This window comes from Quercus robur, chromosome 4 (assembly GCF_932294415.1).
Source record: "Quercus robur chromosome 4, dhQueRobu3.1, whole genome shotgun sequence".
Lineage (NCBI taxonomy): Eukaryota > Viridiplantae > Streptophyta > Magnoliopsida > Fagales > Fagaceae > Quercus > Quercus robur.
Window position 1 is genome coordinate 68,095,564 of NC_065537.1, and position 7,122 is coordinate 68,102,685.

At 31.2% G+C, this 7,122-nt stretch overlaps 1 long non-coding RNA gene across 1 annotated transcript; it reads left to right on the plus strand.

The window, feature by feature from the left end:
- The first annotated feature begins 2,281 nt into the window (after positions 1 to 2,281).
- On the plus strand, positions 2,282 to 4,713 carry LOC126723463 (uncharacterized). Its single transcript, XR_007654326.1, has 3 exons — positions 2,282 to 2,387; positions 3,389 to 3,553; positions 3,675 to 4,713. It is a non-coding gene; the product is annotated as an uncharacterized LOC126723463 (long non-coding RNA).
- The last annotated feature ends 2,409 nt before the right edge of the window (positions 4,714 to 7,122 follow it).

Here is a 7,122-nt window from a genome sequence, read left to right on the forward strand (position 1 = left end):
AAAAATTGCATAGATAGCTACGAACCTTACAATGATATGAGTAATAGGTGCATGCTATAGATGTTTTGTTATATGACGCTTTGAGTTGTTGTCTAAGTGATGAGAGAGAGAGAGAGAGAGAGAGAGAGAGAGAGAGAGAGAGTAATAGTTAAATGGTGGATCTATAATCTATTGGGTATGTTGAATCTTCATGATTTTTGGTGTGGGCTTCTCCCCATTTTATAACTTGATTTGCATAGGGTAGAGAGTGTGTACCATCTTCAAAGGCTAATGCGTCTTCTTGCACAGTTTTAGAAATAAAGTTTGGCCAAGTGATTTTCATTTTAATCATAGAGGAAAGAAAATTATTCACTCTTATGAGAAAAGACCTCTTTCCTATCCCAACAAGTAAGGAATCCTACATGAAACTCATGATGGGGTCCAAACCTTCTATGAGAAGAAAAAGGACTAATAATTTCATGAGAAAAAGAGGCGTAGATTTGCCATTGGAATTAGTTTGTCTTTCTTATAGGTTGGTAAACCAAAGCAACTTGTCTAAGGAAGACAAAAGGTGATAGGCATTAATTGCTAATTGCTTTGGCTTAAAGTAAGAAGGAGAGTAAATTCAATTGCAAATCATTAAAAAAAAGCACACACCGAGGTTGATGCAAGCTGCCTTCCTTATAGCTTGGATGCCCCCAAGCTTTACCCATTGCTAGAAATGGGATGACATATCAGCAAAAACTCATATTCCTCATCCATCAAGACCATTCCTCCTTTCCTTTGGTTTGATTTTGAACTTTTATTGAGCTTGGGCCAAGTTCTTCTTTATTCGACAATATGATTGCCTATCTATTGGGCCCATGTCGTCTTGGGCTCCATGGGGTTTGTGTGTATGTCTACTTGCTGGCCCAAGTACTCCTCAGTCACATTCATTTTGGGTCTCAACAAGCCCAATTTTTGCTGAACCTTTTAGAGATCTCAACACTAATATATAAAAAGTAAAGAAAAACCTATTTGTCACTCTATATTTCACGATGTACCACTGCTAAGTGAAACTCTTATTAAAATATTAATAGAAAAAATCTTCATTATTTATTTTATAATATATATATATATATACTATATAATTTTTGGTTGAAGAAAAAATTCTGATTTTATATGAATACGATATGCTTTCTACCATGTGACATGAAGCTAATTTCTGTTTTTTATACTTATTAATTATATTTATGAAATATTTTTCTTAATTTACATTTGATATTATTTGTGCATAGTACGACATAATCCTGGTATAATAGTGGCACACTCAAAAGCAAACATGGAAATTACAATTTAGTTAAATTCAAAATTCCAAACCTCAAGTGCCAAGTAAAGAATATATAGCAGCAGACATCTTTCCCTTGCACAAAAGAAAATATGCCTTGCCGGTTGGTAAGAAAATAAAAGCAAGAGAATTTCAGCTTTAATATAGAAAAGCAATAAACTATAAGATAAAGCAAGAGAGTTTCAGCTTTAATATAGAAAAGTAATAAACTATAAGATAAAGCAAGGGAGAGATGGGAATTTCAAAGTAAAGAATAGTTTCTGAGTAGCACAAGAGACTAGCCTTTCACATTGCCGAAAGGGTAAAAGGCTAAAAGCAAGACATCATGTATGGGAATTTCAAACGTAACAACTTAAATTTATTTTCATTGTTTGGATAGATTCATTTAAAAATTAGAGTATTAGAAGTATTTATTATTAAATTGGAGTATTGTTGTAATCATAAATTTTTTTTGGAGCAAATAGTACTATAGTAGTCATAATTAAATGAATGAGTAAACAAAATGTTAGTATGAACATTTCAGAAAAAAGAAATGAAATGTTTGTAAGTCATATGGACATGGATAAAAGATTATAAAAAAGATATAAAGAAGCGAGAAAAAGAAGATAAATAGAGAGAAATATTATGTTCACAATATTTTTACAATACTTCCACAACAAATTATAAGTGATAAGTTATTATTAGTTGTAGGCAACAAACTAATTTTTAAGTTGTGGATTCAAATTGGAACCAACAACAACTTACCATTTATAATTTTTTGTGAAAATATTATAAATATTATATTTCTCGTAAATCAAGGTTGACAACACAAATGTCTTGCTGACTTGTTTCTCTTTTTTCTTTATCTATTTTGTTTCTTTTGTATCTGAGAAGGTTATTTCTTTGGGCATGATAGCATAATTTGAATTTGATGAAACAGTGAAGAACATGATTCCTCCTAAAAAGCAATACCCTTTAGTCCTATATATAGTTGAATTAATAGACGAGCTCCACCACATAAACTTAGCTATGACAAAAATGAAGTTGAGGCTAACTTGAGGTTTCTAAGGGTGTTTTGAAACAAGACTGAATTTCTATTCCTGTAAGTATTGATGCTTATTTTTGCTACTTTGTTTACATGTGTTTGGTTTTTCTATTTATTAAGTATTATTAATCAGTGTTTAACTGTCACTTTTGCACACCAAATCGGCTAAGACTTGAGCTGTTATAACTCGTAACAGCTAGATGAAATGATGACTTAGTGCATTTAGTTTGAGTTGTAGCACCATATTAGATATATTCTAATCTATTAAGGTATTTATTATTCTCCAATGATTTTCTATCTATAATCAAGATTTGAAATTAGCATATATAACACCTAGCTTAAAAAAATTGGAACACAAAAATTGTAGATAAACTCTATAATGGAGAGCTTATATATATATATATATATATATATATATGTATGTATGTATGTATATATATTATTTGAAAAAATTGTATACTTGATGAAGGCATCAAAATTTGTTAATGAATTTTAAAAATATCAAGGAAAAAGTGTAGTTCATTAAAGTTAATGGGTTTCTAAAAATCATTTATCATGAAAAAGTCACTAAAAATGCTAAAAATCCTGTCAATAATTGAAAATGTAAAGCTAATAAGAATATCGTATAGGAAAATGTAATAGTAGTAACATTTTAATCAAGGTTTTCAGAAAAACTCATTTCCCTACAATCTTCAAATACTATTTTTTTCCCCCTCATTTTCTTGTTAGTGAAAGAAAACATATATAGAAAAAGAAAACATGACCCATTAGATAGAGAAGCATATGACTCTAGCTTGCTTGGCAAGCCTTATTTTCTCTCTTATACCTTTTCTCCTTTTTCTAAAATTTCACTTGATGATGTTAACTTAGCATATATTTAAGAAATTGCTGGGAAAAATTATTGGCTATTGAATCCTGATATTTGTCTCTTTCTCCAAATTGGCTAGCACCAAAGATAATAATTGGAGACGTTACCGTGGTTGGAGGCAAACGATTTCTTTTTAGCAAAGTTTAAATTATGGCATCATCTTAATTTCTTTTCTTTTTTTTTTATATAGATTTTCAACTTATGGCGTCCGCTTTTGATGATTGTGCTCTTTATCATCAAACCAAAACACCAATTGGCTTTTGGTATAGGCGAGAATTAAACCCTAGATCTCTTATTCAACCATCAAAGACTTTACCAGTTGCGTTAATTAGATACACCTTGATCATCTATAGAGGTATTTGCGGAACTCCATTATTTTTCCTTAATGATCTATATTTGCATTCAAGGTTCCACCTAACTCTATTTTTTTTTTTTTTTAAATGTATTGGATATTATATTGTTTGTGCATGGGATAGAGATGGAGCTTCAACATTATAGACATGAGCATCCATTGGATATCAATAAAGCCAAGGGAATAGGATTGCTTTGTTCAATGGTTGGAGGAGGGGGGATTTGTACCCCGAATGTTTCTATTGGAAACACCAAGAAATGTCTTTGTTATGGGTGCTTAGAACCAGTTTTGGGTCCTCGATCTAGGTGTGTAGAATGCAAAGGATGCTATCATCATAAATCATGCGCGGAACTACCTTCGAATTGCAATATCCCTAATGCACAAAAACATCCTCTTATTCTCTTTGAAAAATCGCATTTTAAGAGGACAAAGGATATAGCAAATGCAAAATATGAAGAAAAAAAAAATTGTTTTGGATGCACTTATTGTTGTTCTTATTACAACTTTAACCTTCAAAATAAATGTGCTTCTTTATCACTCACCATGGAAGCTGAAGTTCACAACCACCCATTGAACGTCCTTTGGAAGTTGATCACGTTCACTTGCAACCTTTGTGGCAAAGAAGGCAACGGTGTGTAGAATGCAAAGGATGTTATCATCATAAATCATGTGCGGAACTACTTTTAAATCTTGTGCACAAAACATCCTCTTATTCTCTTTGAAAAATTACATTTTACAAGGACAAAGGATATAGCAAATGTAAAATATGCACACAAAAAAAAAAAAAAAAATTGTTCTGAATGCACTTATCGTTGTCCTTGTTACGACTTTAACCTTCAAAATAAACGTGTTGCTTTACCACCCACCACGGAAGTTGAAGTTCACAACCACCCATTGATCATCCTTTGGAAGTGGATCACGTTCGCTTGCAACCTTTGTGGCAAAGAAGGCAATGGTGTCCCTAAATACATGCCTAATGTGGTTTCTATATGCATAAAAGTTCTACTTTTTTCTCATGTAGAATCAAAGTTGTACATCACAAGCACCCTATTAATCTTACCCATTCTCTTAAGAGCGATGCTTGATAGGGATACAACAAATTTTATTACATAAAATTGATGCATCATCAATTATTGAAAAGTAATTCAAACATACATTTATTAGATTGCTGATGTCCACCAAATACATTCATTATCACAATAATTTATAAACATTTTGTATTATTTATCATTTTCCTTCTCTTAAAAAGTTAACATAGACCCCGTTGGGAAAAAAAATTTTGACATAGACTATGGCCTTTGTCAACTTTTTTTATAAAATGGATATAGACTACAAGATTTACTATTGCTTGAGTTGCAATTTTGTTATCCACCTCAATTTTACTATAAATAATGTAAAGAAGAAGTACATAAATTTGTTGGAACTTAGTGATGAGGAGTTCACTCAATCAAAAAATATGTTAGAAAATGAAAATCCAAAGCTCAATCAATCCATTGACTCAACAACTTACAAAGTAAAAAATAAAAATAAAAAAAATAAAAAAAACTCTATGGACACGACTTAAATAGCCACAAAAATCAAACACTTCACTCATAAGCACAACTTAGAACTTACTAATGAGGTTCAAAATAAAGAAAAAAAAAAAAGACAAAAATACACTTTTAATCCTTACATTTTGGGCCAATTCTCGATTTGGCCCCTAAATTGATTTTGCTCCTAGGTCAATCCCTGATTTCAGAAAATTGATTCTATTTTGATCCCTATTGTCAACCCAGTAACAGAAAATCAAACGTGGCAGATGGAGCACATTATTAGCATGTTAGATGCTAACGTGGCTAATTATGGAGTTAATGTGATCATTAAAAAAAGATTTTAAAATGTCACATCATCATATAAATGAATTATAAATAAAAGAAAAAAAAATTAATTTCTCAATTTTAATTTTAATTATGAAAAAGTAAAAAACAAACAAAAAATAAAATAAAATAAAATACAATCTAATTAAAAATAGTAATTAATTTTTTTTTCTTTTCTTCTTTTCATTATTTTCGGAAGAACAAAGTAACATGTTCTTCATGTTCTTTGTGAAAGAATGTGAAGAACATGTATGGTTGCCAAGAAAATTAAAATTATCAATATTTTCTTTTCTTTTACAGCATTTTCTTAGCAAATAAACATGCAAAAATTCATTCAAAATCTTTATCCTCCATCAAAATCTCCAAAAAATCAAACCCATAAATCCAAAAAAATCATCAAATCCAAACGAAAAAAACAAACCCAGATATTTGAAATAAACACAGCAACAACAACCCCAACCCCAACCCCAACCGACATCATTGTGCTCTGCATTTTTGGTCAATCGCCTTCTCAAATCCAACAAATCTGACCAACCAAAACATTGAAACCCAAAAAATACCTTGCAATCCGAAGCCCAAAACAACAATTAACCCAACCAACAATCGCCAATCAGACCAACAAACCAACCAACCAATCCTGCAATCCGAAACCCACAAGAACATATCAAATCACCAAGCACCACCACTGCCACCGATCAGTCCATCAAGCCACCACAACCCATGCCAACAACAAACCCATCCAACGATCCACCCCCACCCACCATCGGACTAACCACCACTTCACAACCATTGATCCAAGAGATAGCTTTAGAGATTTTCCCATATCTATGATCTGAGAGAGGGACTTTAGAGCTTTAGAAAGATGAAAGAAAGAGAGAATGAGATTTAGATCTGAGAGAGGGAGCTTTAGAGATTTTCGTTTGGGTAAGCAAAACTCCAGCTCTCATACTTGAACCATTATGATTTGGGACTTATTTTTGTTGTTGCTAGATAGGGATACTAAAAATTTTATTACATAAAATTGATGTGTCATCAATCATTGAAAAGTAATTCGAACATTCATTTATTAGATTGTTGATGTCCACCAATTACATTCATTGCCACAATTGTTTATAAACATTTTGTATTATTTATATCATTTTCCTTCTCTTAAAAAGTTAACATAGACTCTTGCTGAAAAAAAATTGGCATAGACTATGGTCTTTGTCAAATTTTTTTATAAAGTGGACATAGACTATAGGCTTTAGTATTGCTTGAGTTGCAATTTTTTTGTCCACCTCAATTGCGCTATAAATAATGGAAACAAGAAGTAAATAAATTTGTTGGAAGTTAATGATGAGGAGTTCACTCAATCAAAAAATATGCTAGAAAATTAAAATCCAAAGCTCAATCAATCCATTGACTCAACAACTTACAAAGTTCTAAAAAAAATCAATGTGGAGGACACCACTTAAATAGCCACAAAAAACAAACACTTCACTCATAAGCATAGGTTAAAATTTATTGATGAGGTTCAAAATAAAGAAAAAAAAATGAATGGTGCATACAAGACATTCTCCCTCCATTTTTTTTTAATACATTGAAAGTTAAGAGTGGGGGGATTTAAACCTTGGATATTTTTGTTATAAACAACAATAGATATCAATTGAGTTACAAGACACTTAGCCTGTGTAATGTGTAAAGTGTAACTTTTTTTTTTCAAAAATCTTGTTTTTG